The 23,514-nt window shown below is 35.3% G+C and overlaps 1 long non-coding RNA gene across 1 annotated transcript in view; it reads right to left on the bottom strand.

Moving 5' to 3' along the window:
- LOC141577060 (uncharacterized) overlaps window positions 1-23,514 on the bottom strand; it is a 258,527-nt gene that overhangs the window by 5,278 nt on the left and 229,735 nt on the right. The window contains exons 2-3 of the long non-coding RNA XR_012505526.1: window positions 11,181-11,385; window positions 10,435-10,507 (exon numbers count right to left, since the gene is read on the bottom strand). This is a non-coding gene — a long non-coding RNA (uncharacterized LOC141577060). The remainder of the gene's footprint in view (window positions 1-10,434; window positions 10,508-11,180; window positions 11,386-23,514) is intronic.

Genomic DNA, 23,514 nt, shown 5'->3' with positions numbered 1-23,514 from the left:
TAGACGCTATAGCATTAGCATTGGATAGGCAGGCTCAGTTCCTGGTGACACATAGCTTATTTCCTTGTGATAATTTGCATGGTTGTCTCCCCAAGAATGGGCTCCTCAAGATCAAGATCTTTGTTTGCTTTACCTTCTTATCCCCAGCGTCTCTTAGAGCAGGACACTGTGTAAGCTATGTAGAGGATCTATGTAGTCGGCATCCAATCAGTGTCTGTTGGGTCTACTATGTGATTTCTTTGATTAACCAGAAAGACAGTGATATGAACTACACAATACATATAAAAACAATAAAGCTTTATGATAGTGATTAATTTTGTTTTTCCATATGTATCCTAGTATATAGATAGAGCAATTGTGAAAGGTGAACCAATATAAATTTTCCTTCTAATACTGGAAAAAATGATCTTAATTACATGCTATTTCAAAATTGCAGAGAAATATTTTAGGTCCTTGAAACTTTCTAGGATAAAACAGCTAATTTATTTACTTTTTAAAACTATTCTTTTTATGAAAATACGATTTAATTAAATTATAATTGACATACAATATCATATTAGTTTCAGGTATACATCTTCTAATTCAATATTTACATACAGTTCAAAATGGTCACAATGATAAAGTCAGTTTACTATGTGTCACCATTCAGAGTTATTATAATACTATTACTGTATTCCCTATGTTGTACATCATATCATTGTGACTTATTTATTTTATAATGTATTTTATGCAAGCATATACCTCTTAATCCCCTTCACCTATTTCACTTCCCCGTCTCCTTTCCTTCTGGCAAACACCAATTTGTTTTCTGTGTCTGTGAGTCTCTTTCTGTTTTGTTTGTTCTTTTCTTTTGTTTTGTTTCTAGATTCCAGATATAAGTGAAATCACAAGGTAACTGTCTTTCTCTATTTGACTTATTTAGCATAAGAATATAATAGTTATATCCATGTCACAAGTGACAAGATTTCATTTTGTTTTAACAGACAAATAATATTCCATTATATAACCACATGATCATCTCAATAGATGCAGAAAAAGCATTTGATAAAATTCAACACCCATTTAGGATAAAAACTCTTACCAAAGTGGGTATAGAGGGAACATATCTCAACATAATAAAAGCTATATATGACAAACCTACAGCCGGCATAGTACTCAATAGTGAAAAACTCAAAAGCGTCCCACTAAAATCTGGGACAAGACAAGGCTGCCCAATATCACCACTCCTATTCAACATAGTCCTGGAAGTCCTAGCCACAGCAGTCAGGCAAGAGAGAGAAATAAAAGGGATCCAAATTGGAAAAGAAGAGGTAAAAGTGTCACTCTATGCCAACGACATGTTACTATATATAGAAAACCCTAAAAGGTCCACACAAAAACTACTAGAGCTGATCGAAGAATTCAGCAAGGTAGCAGGTTACCAGATTAACGTTCAAAAATCAGTTGCATTTCTTTACACTAACGATGAATCAACACAAAAAGAAGGTAAAGAAACAATCTCCTTTAAAATACCACCCAAAGTAATAAAATATCTGGGAATAAGTCTAACCAAGGAGGTGAAAGAATTATACACAGAAAACTGTAAACCATTGATGAAGGAAATTAATTAAAGAAGACTTTAAAAATGGAAAGATATCCCATGCTCTTGGATTGGAAGAATCAATATTGTTAAAATGGTCACACTGCCCAAGGCAATCTACAGATTTAATGCAATCCCTATCAAATTACCCAGGACATATTTCACAGAACTAGAACAAATCATAATCAAATTTATATGGAACCATCAAAGACCTAGAATTGCCAAAGCATTACTGAAGAGAAACAAAGAGGCTGGAGGAATAACTCTCCCAGACTACAGACAATACTATAGAGCTACAGTCATCAAGACAGCATGGTATTGGTACCAAAACAGACATATAGACCAATGGAACAGAATAGAGAGCCCAGAAATGAACCCACAAACTTTTGGTCAACTCATCTTCGACAAAGGAGGCAAGAATATACATTGGAATAAAGACAGTCTCTTCAGCAAATGGTGTTGGGAAAACTGGACAGCAGCATGTAAAACAGTGAAGCTAGAACACTCCCTTACACCATACACAAAAATAAACTCAAAATGGATCAAAGACTTAAACATAAGACAAGATACAATAAACCTCCTAGAGGAAAACATAGGCAAAACATTATCTGACATACATGTCAAAAATTTTCTCCTAGAAGAAATAAAAGCAAGAATAAACAAATGGGACCTAATGAAACTTACAAGCTTCTGCACAGCAAAGGAAACGATAAGTAAAACAAAAAGACAACCTACGGAATGGGAGAAAAGTTTTGCAAATGAAACCGACAAAGGCTTGATCTCCAGAATATGTAAGAAGCTCATACGACTCAATAAGAAAAAAATAAACAGCCCAATCCAAAAATGGGCAGAAGACCTAAACAAGCAATTCTCCAAGGAAGACATACAAATGATCAATAGGCACATGGAAAAATGCTCAATATCACTAATTATCAGAGAAATGCAAATCAAAACTACAATGAGGTATCACCTCACACCAGTCAGAATGGCCGTCACTCAAAAATCCACAAATGACAAATGCTGGAGAGGCTGTGGAGAAAGGGGAACCCTCCTACACTGCTGGTGGGAATGCAGTTTGGTGCAGCCACTATGGAATACAGTGTGGAGATTCCTCAAAAGACTAGGAATAGACTTACCATATGACCCAGGAATCCCACTCCTGGGCTTGTATCCAGAAGGAAATCTACTTCAGGATGACACCTGCACCCCAATGTTCATAGCAGCAGTATTTACAATAGCCAAGACATGGAAACAGCCTAAATGTCCATCAACAGGTGACTGGATAAAGAAGAGGTGGTATATTTATACAATGGAATACTACTCAGCCATATAAACCGACAACATAACGCCATTTGCAGCAACATGGATGCTCCTGGAGAATATCATTCTAAGGGAAGTAAGCCAGAAAGAGAAATAAAAATAGCATATGAGATCGCTCATATGTGGAATCTAAAAAAAAAAAAAAAACAAAGCAAAAACAAACAAACAAAGCATAAATACAGAACAGAAATAGAGTCATAGACATAAAATACAGACTTTTGTGGTTGCCAAGGGGGTGGGGGGTGGGAAGGGATAGACTGGGATTTCAAAATTGTAGAATAGATAAACAAAATTATACTGTATAGCACAGGGAAATATATACAGGATCTTATGGTAGCTCACAGAGATAGGAATGTGACAATGAATATATATATGTTCATGTATAATTGAAAAATTGTGCTCTACACTGGAATTTGACATTGTAAAATGATTATAAATCAATAAAAAATGTTAAAAAAATATTCCATTATATATATGTCAAAATTTCCTTATCCATTCATCTACTAATGGACACTTAGGTTGTTTCTACACCTTGGCTATTGTAAACAATGCTGCAATAAACATAGGAGCACATATATTCTTAGAATTAGTGTTTTTATCTTTAGGAAATAAATACCAGGAAGTGGGATTGCAAGATCACATGGTAGTTATTTTTTAAAATTTTTGAGGAACCTCCATACTGTTTTCCATAGAAAACATTACATTCAGACCAACAGTGCACAAGGGTTCTCTTTTATCCACATCCTTGCAACACTTGTGTTTTGTTTGATAATCACCCTTTTGACAGGTGTGAGGTGATACCTCATTGTGATTTTGATTTACATTTCCCTGATTATTAATGATATTGATTAATGATGTTGAACATCTTTTCATGTGCCTGTTGGCCATCTGTATATTGTCTTTGGAAAAAAATCTATTCATGACTCTGATCATTTTTTAATCTGTTCTTTTTGATATTAAGTTGTATTAAATTCTTTCTATATTTTAGATATTAACCCTTTATCTGATACATAATTTAAAAATCTTCTCCCATTCAGTAGGCTACCTTTTTGTTTTGTTGAAAAAGGCTTTTGATGTAGTCCTATTTGCATATTTTTACTTCTTTTGCCCTTGCCTGAGAAGTTCCAAAATACATATATATATATATTGCTAATCAATGTCAAAAAGCTTACTGTCTATGTTTTTTTCTTAGGAGTTTTATGGCTTCAGGTCTCGCACTCATCTTTAGTAACTTTTAAATTTATGTATATTTTGTATATGGTATAAGATAGTGGTTCAGTCTGGTTCTTTTGCATCTATCTGTCCAGTTTTCCTAACACCATTTATTGAAGAGACTTCTCCATTGTATATTCTTGCCTCCTTTTTTAAAATTTTTCTAGTTTCACATTGTTTGGGTCAGAAAAGATGCTTGATGATTTCAATCTTCTTAAATTTACTGAAACTTGTTTAATGGTCTAGCATGTAATCTATCCTGGAGAATGTTCCATGTTCATCTGAATGTGTATTCTCCATCTTTTAGATGGAATGTTTTCTATATATCAAGTCAACAATCAACATAGCTAACATTTTCATCTCTCCCCAAGAGGTGCAATTTTCAAATTCCCAACTTATCCCTTCCCACCCCCTTTATCTCCTGGTAACCAAGTTTGTTTTCTATCTCTGTGACTGCTTCTGTTTTGTAGATAAGTTAATTTGTGTCATTTATTTTTATTCCACATATAAGAGATATCATATGGCATTTTTCTTTTTCTTTCTGGCTTACTTCACTTAGAATAACATTCTCTAGGTCCATCCATGTCGATGAAAATGCATTATTTTATTCTCTTTTATGATTGAATAGTATTCCATTATGTATGTGTGTGTGTGTTTGTTTGTTTATAACCACATCTTCTTTATCCAGTCATTATTGATGGACATTTGGGTTGTTTCCATATCTTGGCTATTGCAAATAGTGCTGCTGTGAACATTGCGGTGCATCTATTTTTTTGAATTAGAATTCCCTCTGGATATATGCCCAGGAGTGGTATTACTGGATCATATGGTAAGTCTAGTTTTAGTTTTTTAAGGACTCTCCATACTGTCCTCCATAGTGGCTGCACCAATTTATATCCCCACCGATAGTATAGGAGGGTTCTTTGTTCTCCACACCCTCTCCAGCATTTATCATTTGTAGACTTAAATGATGGTCATTCTGACTGGTGTGGTGATAGCTCATTGTAGTTTTGATTTGCATTTCAACACCATATACAAAAACAGACTCAAAATGGATTAAAGACTTAAATGTAAGACCAGAGGAAAACACAGGCAGAACACTCTTGGACATAAATCACAGCAATATATTCTTTGAACCAGCTCCTGGAGTAACGGAAATAAAAGCAAAACTAAACAAATGGGATCTAATTAAATGTAAAAGCTTTTGCACAGCTAAGGATACCATCAACAAAACAAAAAGACTGCCTATAGAATGGGAGAAAATATTTGCAAATGATGTGACTGACAAGGGACTAACTTCCAAAATATACAAACAGCTCATACACCTTAATGTCACAAAAAACAAGCAACCATTCATAAAAAAAAATGGGCAGAAGACCTAAATAGATCTCTCTCCAAAGACATCCAAATGGCCAACAAGCACAAGAAAAGATGCTCAACATCACTTATTGTTAGAGAAAGGCAAAGCCCCAACCAATACTTTTAGATTCACAAATGGCTTTCCTTCGCATACAGCCATGGCACTTTTCAAACTGCTGTTATTTTCTGGGTCTCAAGGAAGGGAGGCCACATGAAAACCTTTTTAAGAGGAGAATCTCAGTTTCCTACAGCACTTTGGGACCCTGGGATGTTAGCTCCACTGGTTTTCTGAGTCGGATGTTTTGGGGGCTCATCTCTCCAGTATAGGGCTCACGAGCTGGTATGCCTGATGTGGGATGCCATCTGGTAAGACACTTCTCTACTGTGTGCTGCCGCACAGAGGGTGGGGTTTTTGCTGAGAGCATTTCTCCCTCTCTCCTACCCGTATGTAGCTGTGTATTTGTTGTGTCCATCAGAGGAGATAAGTTTAGGCTCTTCCTATGCTGCCATCTTGAGCCATCCCCTATTCTCCCTTAATTGTAATTGAAAAATTAATAAGCTGGTAAATCTAAAATAAGCTATTATGCTAAAATATTGCTAAATAAGAGAAATTAGGTGTAAACAACTGAATACTGATAGAAATATTGGAAAGTGTCAATAAATAAGTTTAATTCTAAAGTCACATAAGAATCTTGTTTTAACTTGGATCTGTGAGTAAAGCATTTGGTAAGGCTTATTGATATGATTGACTCTAGCTTGTAGGTAGGGGATATAAACTGACTTATCTGTAGCTCAGAAGGCTGATAATTCTACACAGGAAAATTATAAACAAGGCTTATTGAAAATATTTGGGTGTTTGATGTTAGAATAGTAGTTCAGTATATAAGTTCCAGTAATAATACCAACTCAGAAGACCCATTAACATATAAATAGTAGTCTGTTGTGAAAGCAGTGAACTTTGAGGATTTTATGAATAGTTGCAATGCCAGAGTAGGTTGTACCTTTTAACTTCAAACTTAAAATGTGGGAGAAAAAGTAATTAATTAAAGGATATCCATTAGGGCCTAATTCAGAATAATACCCTTAACAAATACAAATTGTAGAACTACAAAATAGATAATGCCTGGAAGTGTGACAGCTAGGACCTAGCACATTAATAGACATTAAAATCTGAATTTAAATCTTTAATACAGAATTTGTGTTATATGGCAAATGTGCCTGATGCTGATTAATATCTGTTACATCCAAATTCTTCCCTCGTTAATTAAAAGTTCTTAAGACCAAGGTCTTAAGTATTTCTGTCTCAGTCTCAGTGTGTTTTGCTGGTAATAGCCACTCAATATGTGTTTATTAACTATTCAGTTATACTGAACTTTGGTTGTTTTAATCATGCTAGAAATAAATGGATCACCTCAGACTGAAAATCTTTTGTTATAGAGAACTATCTATTATAATATAGCTTGTGGCATGTTGTAACAACAAACCTCATGAAAATGTTATTTTACAGGTCCTCGTTTATTTAGGCCACAACTAGAGTAATTCTCTCCATGAATATTTCTATGTGAGATGTTCAAAAATTAATTATATATAAGAGATTGGTGAAGGGTAAGAGGAAATTGGGGTCATTTAGATGAAGACCGAAAGCCTGAAACCATTCTTAGGAGTCATTTAAAATATAAAAAGAGAAGTGATTTTTAAATTCTACTGTGAAAACAACAACAAAAAAAATAACATGACTCACTTAAACAGAATATTCTGGATATCTATTTCTGATAAGGCACACGTTGCCAGCAAAGTGAATTCTGAAAGAAATCTTTGAATTATTCATTATAAAGATGTTTGTTTTTGTCATCATAGCAGCACACAGAGTCTCCATTTTCATATTGTATTTTGTGAACATTTGCTACTCTTCTCGAAGGGCATGAGGCTGAACTACCCACTCCATCCGGTACTGACGCAGCAAGGCAGCAGCACCCAGCAGACACTCCTCTCTCGGGTCTAACCCTCAGGGCCTGTGACGCAGCGCGGGCACCCAGCGCCTGCGTGCAGCTCCAGCCAGAGCCGCCCTCGCCCTCCCTGCAGCTGCTGCCAGCGCTGGCCACCACGCTTGGCCCGTACGGACCAGAGCCAGCCCACACCCTACAACAAGGCGCATCACCACTGGTAAGCTGCATCTTCCTATGAGAGCCCTGCTTTCTTTCAAGAAGTCTGAAGCTCAGCTATGGGATAAAGGAATTCGTGCCATCCTTAGCTCTTTTTTGTCCTCTCATCAGCCTGGAGGTAGTACCTGTCCTTTGCGATCAGCCACTTTTGAACCCCCTCATGTCCCTTTTCTCCATTCTCAGGAGTTAACATGCTTTCTACCCTAGACAGCCCTTTATATTAAATTTTCCCTATTCACATAACCAGTATGGTTTCAGGCACCTGATTGGACCTGATTGATACAAGTATTTGATAACTGCCTCAGGTTTGCTAAAAAACTTTCCGCAACGTAACTCAATTTACTCATCAGATACCAACCTATATTGATATGTATCTTTTTTCCATTGATATATCTAGTCTGATGAGTTACATGATTATGTTTAATTACTCATACTTGTCTCTATAAAAACTGTGGAAACAGGGAGTATCAGAGTGTAAAAAAAGACTCATTTCTAATTTGATTGGATTATATCATCCTGAGCATAAAGAGACTGCAAAAACCCACTTTGCTTTTAAAAATGTGGCTATCATTTCTATCGCACTCTTTCTTACACTCCCACTTACCAACTATTGGTCAAATGCTTTCTTTGGAACCAACATTTGGAGTCTCTTCTTCACAGTATACATGGAAAATGATTACTTTCTGCTTGCTACCTTAGCAGAATAATTGGAACAAATACATTTTAAGACTCACTCCAAGTGGTTCATTTGCAAGTATAAGTAAGTTGTTCGATGGATTTGGAAGTGTATCTTTTGTATGGCCAACTGTTCTTTTCTTAAAGTTAGTAAAGTTTCACAACTTTGAGGTTTGTGAAAAGGGAAAACTGTAATTTTAGCAGACAGTGTTGTTCTTAGGCATGGACAAACTTGGGTCCCTGCCCAGCCTTCCAACTGTAGGATTGTGCGGCTCTGCAGCGTGCCAGGGCCTCTGTTTTCTGCTAATAGACCACAAGTTTTCTGGTGGTTTTTCTATTGTTAAGGATGATAAAAACAGACTCTTATAGAAAACTCGGTAGAAATGTATAGTGCTTGTACCAGAAACACTGAAAAAAAAAATTCTTATTTTAGTGTACATGGTATTTCTCTCTCTCCCTCTTTTTTTTTTTTTTTTTTTCCCTTTTGGCAGAAAACAGAGGCACAGGCTGGCTCGGCTGGCACCTCAGCTCGGGAAGAAAAAAAAAAAGGAAAGAAAAAAAAGAAAAAATCAGAAGAAAGGAAAATCAAGGCACAGATGGCATCAAACATTCTCAAAACCTCCATGATGAAAAGTTCTGCGATAGAATGCTCAGGGATTGGGCAGCCATCCCTTTGATGAAAGGTTTTTCAAAGATCTCTTCCTCTATTTAGGTTAAAAAGATGGGTTGGAAAAGTCTACTGAAAAAAAAGGAAAGAATGATTTAGTCACTCAAAAGAGAAGGCACTTCATGAAAAGAATACAGGCAATGTGAAATTCTCTGGGTAATTAACCAAAAGGGAGTAGGGACAATCCTAGCCCAGGGCCATTTTTACTACTTTTAGGTAGACCTTCACCAAAGCAAATATAATAATGACAGTTATATTAGGCAACTTGATTAGATAATCTTTCCATAAAGCCTTGGAAGCATAAAGACCTTACAAGAATATTATCTTAATCATTGATACCCCATCACAGAAGCACATTTAACATCCTCCATGCTTCTCAGACAGGTATGTGAAAGGCTCCCTTGCCCCACTTAGCATCCTTTAATTGTATAGAATGAAAGTGTTATTTAGTCACACCTCTGAAAAAACTTCTTACATTCATATTCCAAATAATAGTGAGCACTCAAGGAAACAGAATAAATCTTGTAAGCTTTTTCTAACCTATTACACAATGGTAAAATTGAGTCTTACTCCTTAGAAATTCAGTAACTACATCACTTACAAAAATACAATAAATAACAGCAAGTGGAATTTAATTGATGTAGAGTAAATATGCATTCTCAATTTTAAGATCCCTTTGAAATCCATCGTTCCTGAGAGTCAGAATGAATTTATGATTTTCTACCAAAAAGTAGTCCAAAGAGATAGCTTTCTCTTTAAGGAAACAGTTTTAAAAGACTGATAAGAAAACATCAAAGGGCTGCTGGGACAAATGATGTTGGATGTAAGTGAATCATAGGCTCAGTGAACACATTTGACTTCTTAAAAATAGTCTCCAAGTTGGTACCCTTTTCCTCTCTGCCAAACACCCTTCATCTTAGTCTAGCACCCCAAAGCAATGTCTGTTGCTCTCGTATATCATCCTCGGGATGCAGGCCCCAGATTGCCTCTTTCCAGCCGTTAGATGTGTGCTGTCTTCTAAAATCTCCATCTAAAATCATCGGCTAGTTCCTGTTTCTTGAGGATTTTGTTAAAATGCTGTGAGGTCTGTGACCTGAATCTCTATAAGTGCTCTTCTTATGAGATACCACCCTGTTCTCAAAGGCATACTGGAGATACTTTATGCACAAACACGTTTCTTACCAAGGGAATCTCAAGCCCTATAGAGGGTGATTTGGAGAAAAGAAGAACCTTGTATCATCAACCTTAAATTATATCATTTTGGGTGACAACAAATAAATATATAGGAAGAACATGTAGGTCCATAAATAAATTAGTATGAGTGGAGATGATCTAGAAAACTAGTCCATTGCACTATTAATGTACAGAATTATAGAGGACATATTAAGAGTCCTATTTATCCAAATGGGTCAAAAATCTAGATTCGTAAGTGAATTTTCCAGTTGATAATGTTTACTTACTTAATCATGTGAAGATTGAGCATAACATTTCAGAAGACAATACAACCTAAGGCCATTGTTCTTTTTGAGGAAGCTGTCAACATGAAAGGCATGAACAGTTAATTATCTGAGTACTGCTTGAGAGGAAGAAGATTGGAGACCCACAGACACAAGGGAAGACCTTATAACCTGCAAAGTTTTTGCCATCACAGTGCAACTTAATGGCAAAGTTATTGATAACATTCAGTGAATTTAACATGTTTCTAAATAATTTAAAAGTAAATGGTTAATCAAGATTTGCTGGGAAACAAGCTGCTGGAAAACAAGCCACACCTAAATTTACATGAGCTTATAATATTATATTCACACTTGCTTAAAATGCACATGCTTGCTTTGTTTTAATGTTTTACACAGTAGATGACCTATAGCACGTATTGTGCTAAAGAAAATTTGTGGTGAGCAATCCTGAGATTGACTATAAGGGCACGAAGGAGGGCAGATAATTCCTTAGGGTAAAACAATGGATGGTCCTGGAAAGCCAGATCATCCATTAACAGAACTTTGTGCGTTAATGCGTGAAAGCATGGGTTAAGCCCAGGGGAAATATTTGCTATCTCGAGATGTCCCTGAGGCAATAACAGGGTAGATTTAGAAATTTTGCATACCCCAAGGAGGGTGATTGTTCCTGGAAGGGATAGGCCTGAAATTAAGCAGTTAATCAGCAAGCAAAACTTAGTGCTTATCGCATGGAATATCTAAAGCCTCACCTCTTTGATCGCATTGTTTTCTGAGCTGTGTACTCCTAATAAATCTGATGTCAACCAGGATTTCAGGACTCTGGATCCACGAGCTCTTGAGTCTCCTGGTCCCATCTTTGCTCTTTACTTTGTCCCTTTGTTTCTTAAGTCTTGCATCGCCCTTCCTCAGACACAGTCCCGAGCTGCGCTGGACGCAGCAAAAATTTTAAAAAAGCTGATTAAAAAAAAAAAAAAAGAAAAGCATAATCTAGTTTATTAAGGTAAAGAGCTTTTATACAAGTGATTCTCTTACTTAATTATTCCTGCATGATGGTTTCTGCCTATAGGTAGAGACAGAAAAACTAACAAACAAACCAAAAAAAAGAGTAAAAGCTTTTGTTGTTGGTTGTTTTTTTGCAGCATCTAAAGAGACCACTTAACAGATCACATTTTTGGGCACTTGTGTGGCTCATGTTGGGTACAATGAGTACAATGTTGCTTTTTAATCTTAATGTTTTGATTTTCGTATCAAATTAAAGCTCTTCTTTGTTAATCTAGTTTCTGTAGTAGTATCAAATAAGGAGGTAATAGGTAGGAACAAAAAGGGTTAAATACAGAGATGATCAGAAAACAGTATGAACACATTACCCCAACATTAGGCAAGAAAATGAATTATTTAACGTCATTCTCTATTAACCTAACAGTTAAAATAGGACCAAAGTATACATAAAAATGAAGTAAAACAATTAGGCAACACTTTAAATGGTTCATTATTATTAATTCATTTAGTATTCACTGTAACTATGCTGGTCATAATGAATTCATTTGATATTAATGGGAATGTTCGGTGGCAATTTTATTATAATGCAATTTTAATTCATGTGCCACTAAAGTAAAGCAATACCAAAATTTATATTTATTTTTTTGAATACTGTACATGATCCCTAATTTTTAGAAACATTACAACAATAGTTGTATTTTCCCCCCCATTTGGGTGAATAGCTCAGATTTAAGACAAACTAGGATGTTTGCCTTGAGCTACACCAGTAATGTTAAAGTGGATAGAAGTTTGTGTAATTAAAATGTTCTATGACATTTGAAAAATACAGGGGTTAATGGCTACTTCAAAAATTGTCACATGTCTATATTTGCTAATATTTAACTGTTTCATGCTCCTAAATTTGTTAGTTAATAATACTACACTGATGATACTATGTTAAGATTTTTAAAATTCCCCTCCTCTGCTGTTATGGAAAGTTGAAAGTAAATTATGTATGTTTGGCATTTCACTGGAATAAATAGTGATTTTAACCATTTCCAAATAATATTTAATTCACACCCAAAAAGTAGAATTGATCTTGTGATAAAAACTATATCCCATTTAGTAGATAGTATTAGATATTTTTGAAAGACACTGAGGAAAGTTTACAGATAATTTTTCTGCAGGACTGCCTCAATAAGGTCTTAATAAAACCTTCAAAATGGCAACAGAAATGCACTCCGTTTACTTCTAGTTTCTCTGGAGGCAGCCTGTAAACCATTTTGCTGAACTGTGTAAGAACTAATGACAACAGACAACCAAAATCCACAGTCCAATCAACAGGCCCACTAAAAGTGCATTTAACCCTTTAGGCAGTTACTCAGCAATGCATAAGAAAGCAGCCTATCCCAAAATTCCTCATTTGAAATGCTATGCTCTAATACACTGTTTACAGGCCAGGTAGCCTAGAGGTATATGTATATATAATTTGGTTTTTTATTATTTTGGAAATAATTAACTGGAATACAATTATTTTAAAGTAGCAATAAAGACTGCTTTCTGTCTCTCCAACCTCTATGGCAAACGAAAAAAATGTTTAGAAGTAGCTTTTATAAATTTAACTCAAGTTGCTATTTTTTTTGCTGTTTAATTCATAAAAGTAAATTAATAAAAACTCATGAAAATACAAACTAATTCATTAAAATATTATGAATTAATAATATCTAAAAATGGTTTTCCCTCCTGCTTGAAATAATTAAAAAAACTGAGCAAAATATACGAGATAATTTTAAGACATTGGATTACCAGGTAACCAGAAAAGAAAGGAAACCACATGAGCCCTATGAATGCTCAGCTTCCTGTCTGGAGGGAGAGTTTCCAGGCCTTAGCACAGGGAGGGGCAACCTATGCGAAGTCTAGGAAGCTCTCTGAGTTGAGGACACAGAGTGACCTGGCAGTCCAGAGAGATCCAGGTAGCTAGATTTCACAGAGAAAAATACTGAAAAATACTGGACATGAGATAATTGTAGGGAGAGAGAGAGAGAGAGATCCAGAAGTCTACAGTGGGCTCCAAGAAACTTCACCTGAGTCCTAATCCGTATATATGTGTAAGGAAACTACTCAATGCTGGAGAAAGAACAGTAAAATAACTAGAGAGAACAATTTCCATGACAAACAGGGCTAAAAGCAGAATTTGGTTGCATCAGCCATGGTAGAAAAGTCTTGACAAGCAACCAGGACAATGGTCTCCAAGAGAAAGGAAATAAACTACATTACATAGAGCATTAGATAGAGAACATAGACGGAGATTGCCCCAGGAATGTGGAGAATTATTCCTGAAGTTAGCTCTGATATGAATTAACAAAACAAAAGCAAACGTCAAAAGGATCAAACTATTTCCAAGAAACTTAACTGCAACCAAGAATAAAAATGTTAAGTGATATTTAAGGGAATAAAAAAAGTCTCAAAAACTTCCAGGCATGTAAGGAAAAAAGGGAAATACTTATCTATAATGAGAAGAAAATTCAAACAATAGAAATAGACTCAGAAATACAGAGAATGAAATTAGTAGACAATGACATTAAAATAACTACAACAGTTCAGTTTCATGTGCTTATGAAAGTATAAGAAAAAATTGAGTAAGTGAGAACATGAAAAATTAAAAAGAATTACAAACCAAACTTCTCAAAATAAATATTACAATTCCTCAGTTGAAAAATAAACTGAAATTACTAGCAAATTAGATACTAAACAAGAAAAAAGATCAGTGAACTTGAAAAAATAGCAATACAAACTATCAAATTTAAATCTATCTAATATGCATGGAATTGGAGTATTGAGAGAAAAGGAGAAGAACAGAAAAAACATTTGAAGAGTTTTCCAAATTAGAGGAATCGTATAAACCCACAGACACAAGAAGTTCAGTGAGCTTAACAAAAACATAAGAATAATAAAGAGAGAAAACAGCAAATAACAAATTGGACGATTAAGAATTTAACAAGTTGGTAGTTTAATTTCAACTAAATCATCACATTAAATATAAATTATAAAGACTCCAATTAAAAGGCAGAGATTATGTTTGACAAAAATACTCAACAATATGTTGCATTAAGAAACACATTTTAAATGTAAAGATCAAATAGATTAATAGGATATAAAATGATATTCTATGCTAGCACTAATCCAGAAGAAGCAGACATGTTAATATAAATACTAGGGCAGATTTCAAAACAAAAAGATTCTTCAAAACAAAGATTATAATAAGAGCTTTATCTCAAGAATGCAAATTGATTTAATACTCAAAATCAATGTAAGATAGTCTTTTAAAAGGATAAAAAAGGAAAACCATATGATCTTATCAATGTATGCAAAAAATCAACAAAATTCAAAATCTACTCCTCTGAGAAACTCTTCTCTAAAAATACTAGGAATAGAAAGTAACATTGCTTAAGCTGATGAACTTGAAATCTACAGCTAATGGCATACTTCATGTAAAAGATTAAATGCTTCCCCTCTAAAATCATGAACACACCAGAGTAAAACCAGTGTAAACAATTATTGCTGTTGGGGTAGTGGGTGATGAATCAAAATGGCAGAATAGGAAGATGGGGAACTCATGTCCTCACAGGAACCCATAAAAACTACGTCTACATGTGAACTAATTCTTACTGAAAACTAACTGGAGTTTGGCAGATACAGCCTTGGTTGTACAGGAGTCTAAGAAATAAACACACGGAATCGGGTAGGAAGGAAACAAAACTGATCAGGTTGAGACCTGTGGTCCTGGGAGAGTTCTTAGAAGAGGAAGGGGCAGAGATTACATGGGCAGAGATCACCCCTGGGGAGTGAGCAGTTTGAGCCACATGTTGGGAAAAAAGAGTCCCCCTGGCTGGCTGGAGGGATAGTGGGAGTAACAAGAGGGCTGTGGGAAGCCTGAACACCACTCGTGAAGACTGCACACACACTCGCTTACTCCCCAAACAGGGCAGATTGAAACTGCATTGAGACACTGACCAGTTTCCCGTAGTTACCTTGGTGTGTGTCCCAGACTGAGCCAAGCTCCTGCTCTGGCCCGGCTTGCTTCACAATGCAGCTTCAAACTAGAGTGAGGGCTGCTGTGGCCAAGGAGAGAACTCAGCTCTGAGAGACAAAGGTGGCTCAGACCCAAAGCAGCATCTGAATAGGGCAGGGGCAGCCATTCCTGGAAGTGCATCAGAAGCAGTTCAGGTCTGTGACTGCAGCCAGGGCCACCAAAGCCTATATCCAAACCCATGCCAAGTGCCTGTCCCATCCCCTCTTGCTCCAGCACTGCTTCCCTCTGGGGTGAAGATGCTGGTTCTGGGATAGAGGAGAACACATAGTCAAAGGGAATGGAGCCAGCTTAGAGATTATCTTTAGGGGTCCTGCTCCAGCAACTTGGGATCTGCTCAAATTTCCAATAGGGTGGTGCTGGCCACTGAGCAGAGAATAAGCTCATACCTGGCTCTGGCCCTAGTTCCTCCATCTCCAGCTCCATCTATTACCAAAATAATAGCTGCCAACACACCTTGGAGAAAAATAAGATTCTTGCTCATTTCAGATCCAGTTCTCCCACAAAAGCCACTGGACACATGCAGACTGTGTAGGGACACTCCCACACAAGTATACCCCATCAAGACTGCAATAGGTAACTATTTCACCTAATTTCATAGAGACAAAGTTAAGCAAAATGAGAAGACAGAGAAATTGAATTGAAAGAGTAAGATGAAACACTTGAAAACACATTAACGAAGCTGAAATAATTAACCAGATAAAAAGTTAAAATCATTAATAGTAAGAATGCTAACTGAATTAAGGAAAAGAATAGATGAGAACAATGAGAATTTTAACAAGGAACCAGAAAATATAAAAAAGAACCAATCAAAATTGAAGAAAACAATAAGAGAAATTAAAAACCCACAAGAAGGAATGAACAGCAGACTAGGTGATACAAAGAAGTGCATAAGTGATCTGAAAGACAGAATAACAGAAATTGTCCGATCACAGCAACCTAGCTGTTGCACCCCACAGGCCTACCAGCCCTGTACTTGTCTAGCTTCAAGATCGAAGAAAGAGTCTGGAGTCAGCAACAAAGACAATTGGTTTAATGGATAGGGGAATCTTTTATATGTGAAGCAAGACCCTGGAGCAACATCCCATCATTTACAACAAATTGTGAGCAGGATATGGCAGCAGTCTTTGCTCCTGGTGGAGGAGAGGGAGGTTACCAGTTGTAGGGGGAATTGACGTTAGGATGGCTCATTAGTTAACAGGGAAACTAACAGAGGGGCACGTCCCATATCACCCCTTTGATAAGCTATCATGGTGGAGGTGTTCTGACCCAAACATTAAAACAATCACTAGCACTAGCTGGGCCTAGAACAAGTCTGTAGGAAGGTGAATCATGTGAGTAGTACATAGGTCAAACAGGCCCGGTCAATCAGGGGATGTACAGAAAGCAAGAGAACATCCATCTTGGGTGACCTGATCATATGCTAGGATTCTCTACCCAGCAAGATTATTATTTAGATTATCATCTAGAATTGAAGGAGAGATTAAAAAAAAAAAACTCAGAAAAGTAAACTCTAAAAGAGTTCATTAATACTAAACCTATTTTAAAACAAATGTTAAATGGGCTTCTCTAAGGTAAAAATAAAAGTTTATGACAAGAAGTATTTGTAAGAAAGGAAAAATCCTACTAGTAAAGGCAATTATATAGTAAGGGCTGAAGACCAACTACTTAAACTACATATGTACATAAGCTAGTATGAAGATTAAAAGACAAAAAATTGTAAAAATCCACTATATAATAATCAGTGAAGGAGAAAATAAAAATATGAAATGAAATTTTAATAATACAAAGTAGAGGAGGGAGTAAAAATGTGTTTGAACTTGAATGACTACAAGTTTAAAACAAGTAAACATACATATTATTCAACATTTATAAACCCCATGGTAACCACAAATCAAAAACCTACAATAGATACATAAAAACTAGAAAGAAAGAAACACAAGCATACCACTAAAAAAAAAAAAATCATCAAACCAGAAGGGAAAAGCTACAAAAACAACCAGAAAACAAGTAACAACATGGCAATAAGCACATATCTAGCAATAATCACTTTAAGTGTTAAGGGACAAAATGATCCAATCCAAAAACATAAGGTGGGTGATTGGATTAAAAAAAAAAAAAAGTCCCATCTATATTCTGTTTACAGGAGACTCACTTCAGAGCTAAAGATACACAGACTGAAAGTGAGGGATAGAAAAAGATATTTTATGCAAATGGAAATGACAAAAAGTGGGGGTAGCAATACTCATATCAGACAAAATAGACTTTAAAACAAAGTCAGTAACAAAAAAAGGACACTATATAATAACCAAGAAATTAATACAAAAAGAGAATAATACACTCATAAACATATGTGTACCCCATATAGGAAAGCCTAGGTATAAAAAGCAAACACCAGCAGACATCAAGGTAGAAACTGACAATAATACAATAATTATAGGGGTCTTTAACACCTCACTCACATCAATGGACAGATCATCCAGACAGAAAATCAATAAGAAAACAGTGGTCTTAAATAACACATTAGACCAGTTGGATAGAATAGATGTCTATAGGATATTCCATTCCTACACAGCAGAATACACATTCTTTTTGAGTGCACATGGAATGTTCTCCAGGATAGATCACTTGCTATGCCACAAAACAAGTCTTGACAAATTTAAGAGGATAAAAATTATATCAAGCATTTTTTTCCAACCACAACAATATGAAACCAGAAATCAATCACAGGAAGAAAAATGGGAAAAGCACAACACATGGAAACCAAACAACACGCTACTTAAAAAAAAAGGGGGTCAATGAAGAAATCAAAGAGGAAATCTGAAAATACGTCAAGATAGATGAGAATGGAAATACAAATTTCTAAAATCTATGAGATGCAGCAAAAGCAGTTCTAAGAGGAAAGTTTATAATGGATACAATCTTACTTCAAGAAACAAGAAAAAAATCTCAAATAAATGAACTGAACCTTAACTACCATCTAAATGAATTAGAAAAGAAAGAGGAATCAAGGCTAAAGTCAGCAGAAAGAAGGAAATAATCAAGATCAGAGAGGATATATATAGAGGCCAATAAAACAATAGAAGAAAATCAATGAAACCAAGAAGTGGTTTTTGAAAAAATAAACAAAAGTTGATAAACCTTTACCAAAGTTCATCAAGAAAGAGAAAGAGAGGACTCAAATCAACAAAATAAAAAATAAAAGAGGAGAAATAACAACCAATATCACAGAGTTACAAAAAATTATAAGAGAATATTACAAACAGTTATATGTCAACAATTAGACCACTTAGAAGACTGACAAATTTCTAGAAACATACAACCTTCTAAAACAGGATTAGGAAGAAATAGACAATCTGAACAGACTAATCACTAGTTGTGAAATTGAATTTTCAATTGAAAAAAAAAAATACCAGCCAAAAAGATCCAGGACCAGATGGCTTCAGAGGGGAATTCTATCAAACATATAAAGAAGAGCTAATACCTATCCTTTTCAAACTATTCCAAATATTGAAGAAGATGGAACACTCTTAAATTTATTCCACATGGCCACCATTATCCTGATACCAAAACCAAAGATGCTACAGAAAAAGATAATTACAGGCCAGTATCTGATGAATATAGATTCAAAGCTACTTATCAAAGTATTAGCAAAATGAGTTCAACAATATATAAAAAGATTCATATCATGATTAGGTGGGATTTATTCCAAGGATGCAAAGATGTTTCAATATCTGCAAATCAATGTGATATACATTAACAAAATGAAGAATGAAAATTACATTATTATCCTAATATCTGCAGAAAAAGCACTTGACAAAATTCAACATCTTCTCATGATAGAAACTCTCAGCAAAGTTGATAAAGGGAACATATCTCAATATTATAAAGGCCAATTATGACAAACCCACAGTTAACATTATACTTAAATGGTGAAAAACTGAAAGTCTTTCCTATAAAATCAGGAACAAGACAAGGATGTCCACTCTCACCAGTTCTATTTAACATAGTATTGGAAGTCCTAGCCACGGCAATCAGATGAGAAAAAGAAATAAAAGTTATTGGAATTGGAAGAGAAGAGCTAAAACTGACACTATGTGCAGATGACATAATACTATACATATAAAGAATCCTAAAGTCTCCACCTAAAAACTATTAGAACTAATAAATCAATTCAATAAAGTTGTAGGATTCAATATTAATATACTTGCATCTGTTACTTTTCTATACACTAATAATGAACTATCAGAAAGAGAAAGAAAGAAAACAATCCCATATAAAATCACATCAAAAAGAATAAAATATGTAGGAATAAACTTAACCAAAGAGGTGAAAACCTTTTACTTTGAAAAGTATAGAAGATTGATAAAGGAAATTGAAGATAATAGGAAAAAGTGGAATTATATACCATACTCATAGATTGGAAGAATTAATAGTGTTAAATATCTGTACTATCCAAAGCAATCTACAGATTTAATATAATCCCTATCAAAATGACCATAACATTCTCATGGGAGTTGAACAAATAATCTTAAAATTTATATGGAATCACAAAAGACCATGAATTCCCAAAGCACTGTTGAGGAAAAGAAAAAAAAGCTGAAGATATCACATTCCTTGATTTTATTTCAGACTACACTACAAAGCTACAGAAGTCACAACAGCATGGTACTAGCATAAGAACTGAAACAGATCAATGGAACATAATAGAGAACCCAGAAATAAATGCACACACTTATGGTCAATTAATCTATAACAAAGGCAACAAAAATATACACTGGATAAAACACAGTCTCTTCAATAAGTGGTGCTGGCAAAACTGAAAAGCTACACGAGAAGAAATAAATTAGAATTCTACATCACACCATTTACAACAATAAATTCAAGATGGATTAAAGACCTAAATATAAGACCTGAAAGCATAAATCTCCTAGAAGAGAATATAGGCAGAACACACTTTGACATAAATCATAGCAACATGATTTTTTATTTGTCTCCTAAGGTAAAAACTAAATGCAAAAATAAATAAATAGGACCTAATGAAGCTTAAAAGCTTTTGCACAAGAAAAGAAACAATCAACAAAACAAAAAGAAAACCTACTGAATGGAAGAGAGTATTTGCAAATAATATGACTGATAAGGAGTTATTACCCAAAATAAATGTAAATAGCTCATATAATTCAATATTGAAAATAAACAACCCAATTAAAAAATGGGCAGAATATCTGAAGAGACATTTTTCCAAAGAAGACATACAGATAGCAAACAGGCACATGAAAAGATGCTCAACATCACTAATCATCAGAAAAGTGCAAATCAGAATCACAATGAGTTATCACCTTATGCCTGTAATAATGGCTATCATCAAAAAGTCTACAAATAACAAATGTTGGCAAGGATGTGGAAAAAAAGGAACCCTAGGACACTGCTGGTGAGAATGTAAATTGGTGTAGCCACTGTGGAAAAAAGTATGGAGTTTCTTCAAAAAACTATAAATAGTACTACAATATGATCTAGCAATTCCACTCCTGGGTATGTATCCAAAGAAAATGAAAACACTAAACTGAAAATATACATGCATCCCTATGTTCACAGCAGCATTTTTTACAATAGCCAAGGTATAGAAGCAACCTAAGTGTCCATCAACAGATGAATGGATAAAGAAGATGTGGTACACAATGGAGTATTAGTCAGCCATCAAATAGAATAAAATTCTGCCATTTGCAACAACATGGATGGACCTAGAGGGTATTATACTTAGTGAAATAAATAAGAGAAAGACAAATACTCCATGTTAACACTTATATGTGGACTATGAAGATTTTTTAATGAATGTATACAGCAAAACAGAAATAGTCTCACAGATACAGAGAACAAAGTAGTGTTTACCAGTGGGGAGGGGGAAGGGAGCAGGGGCAAGATAGGGATAGGGAATCAAAGAGATACAAACTTCTATGTATAAAGTAAATAAGCAACAAGGACATATTACACAGCACAGGGAAATATAGGAACTATTTTTAATAACTTTAAATGTAATATAATCTATAAAAATCACCATATTGTACACCTGAAACTAATATAAATTGTACATAAACGATAACCCAATATAAACTATACTTCAGTGAACATCAGTAAAAAAGGAAAAACACAATTTATTATTGTTGTTATTTCTGTATACAAAAAAACTGAGATAAGAGTCCTCCAAAACACGAAAAATCAGATACACTGAGGCATTTCACGGCAGGACTTAGCACAAAGCAGCTTTCAGGAGGACAAAAACAAGAAAGGGCAAACCAAGCTGCTGTCACATGATTCTGTTCTCCCATCAACAAACAGGATGCAAATGGCAGAAAGTATGCTTACGTTTCTCCATCTTCACCACTTCAGGTCTTGATGTGACAGACCACAGTACAAGCACTCTTCTTAACTTAACATAGCTCAACTAGGACTGATTATTCCACCTTGTCTCCACTGTCCAAGCCTCTCCTCTCAGAACTGGCACCACTCATCAACCAGTTAGTTGCTACTATCCATCTAGTCAATGACTCAAGGCAAAAAAGTTGGTAGTTATCTTCTCATTGCACTTCTTTATTTCCTTCACATCTGGTATTTTGTAGAACAGTAAGTCGTGTCTGCTCTACCAGTAATATTCTTTCTGAATCCCATCTGTTCTTGCTATCTCAGTTGTAATCCTAGTCCAAGCTATTACCTCTTGCCTGGATTAGAGCAGTAGCCTTCACTCTGCTGCCCCTCAAATGCTACTTGATTACAATAACCTGTTCTAGCAGCTATCTCTAGAGATTTTCTAAATCATACATCAGATCATATTTTGCAAATGCTTAAAACCAAACAATGCTTCCCAATTCCACCATAATGAACTTTAAAATTCTCACTATGAGCTGCAAGACTGTACATGATACAGACTCAGTCTGCTTCTTAGACTTCATTTTTCTCTTCTCATTCCCCATCCTCCCTTCACAGAGCCTTATTAACACATACCCACTTTTCCATCTGATAACCTTCACCTTTCCTATTCCTTTTGCCTCAAAAGCTCTTTCCCACATATTTACACTACTCTCCCCTGGCCTCACCTCCTCTTCCAGGAGGCCTTTCTTGACTGCTCTGACTAAAACAGAATTCCCAACTCCAACGGCCATTCTCTATTACATTAGGATTTAGAGTTTGCCTCCCTCTTTTTAATGCTACCTTAAAGCCAGTGTCTGTCTTCTGTCCAATAGTGTATCTTCAACACCTACAACCACAACTGGAGATTGGTAAACCCTCAGTAAAATATAGTCACTACATTTATACTTAAAATATAGTGACTCGGGAAAATGCAAACACTCTCTGAGGTATAAAGTGAAGCTATGTTCTCAACAAAAAAACAAGCAGAGGAAAGGAAAGGGAATTTTACATCTCCAGAGCCTTTATTCTTAATAAGAAGTACAATTAATTTCTAAAGTTATTGGCATATAAAGGCTTGCTCTCTGATGTCTGCCCTTTTCCTTTCCGATAGATTGAAAATTTGTGCTTGTGAAGTCACGATTCTCTGTGCAGAGAAGATTAATTGTATGCATGACTATTTGACTATTGGTCACTACTGCACCCTCTATCAACGTTCAGTGAAATATATTAGGGACAAAAATAACTGTTTGGAATCTTTTATTGATGTTCTCTTGTCTTTTGACTCCATGGACAGGATTCTGTGATGGATTAACCTGTATGAGGTCAGTATCAGCCCCTGGTTATTGATGTTCATGCAGGACCTTCACCTTAATACCACCTCAAGAGGAAGGGCCAGTGAGAAAGTTCTCTAGATAAATCAATTAAAATAGATTTGTGTCCTCCATCTTCCTTTTTTTAAACAAATTTTAATGACTTCATATCTTATGCACTCAGACAGGTCATTAAGTGAAGATGTTACTTTATAACTTGAAAATTAAAGTAGCCCAAAACATCATTTATGTGAGATGCTTTTGTGCTCAGTTTAGTTAAATAACAAAGTACAGTGGCAT

The sequence above is a fragment of the Camelus bactrianus genome, chromosome 3 (assembly GCF_048773025.1).
Source record: "Camelus bactrianus isolate YW-2024 breed Bactrian camel chromosome 3, ASM4877302v1, whole genome shotgun sequence".
NCBI classification, from domain to species: Eukaryota; Metazoa; Chordata; class Mammalia; order Artiodactyla; family Camelidae; genus Camelus; species Camelus bactrianus.
Note: the sequence above shows the minus strand (reverse complement) of the source record. Positions and strands in the feature narration are given on the sequence as shown.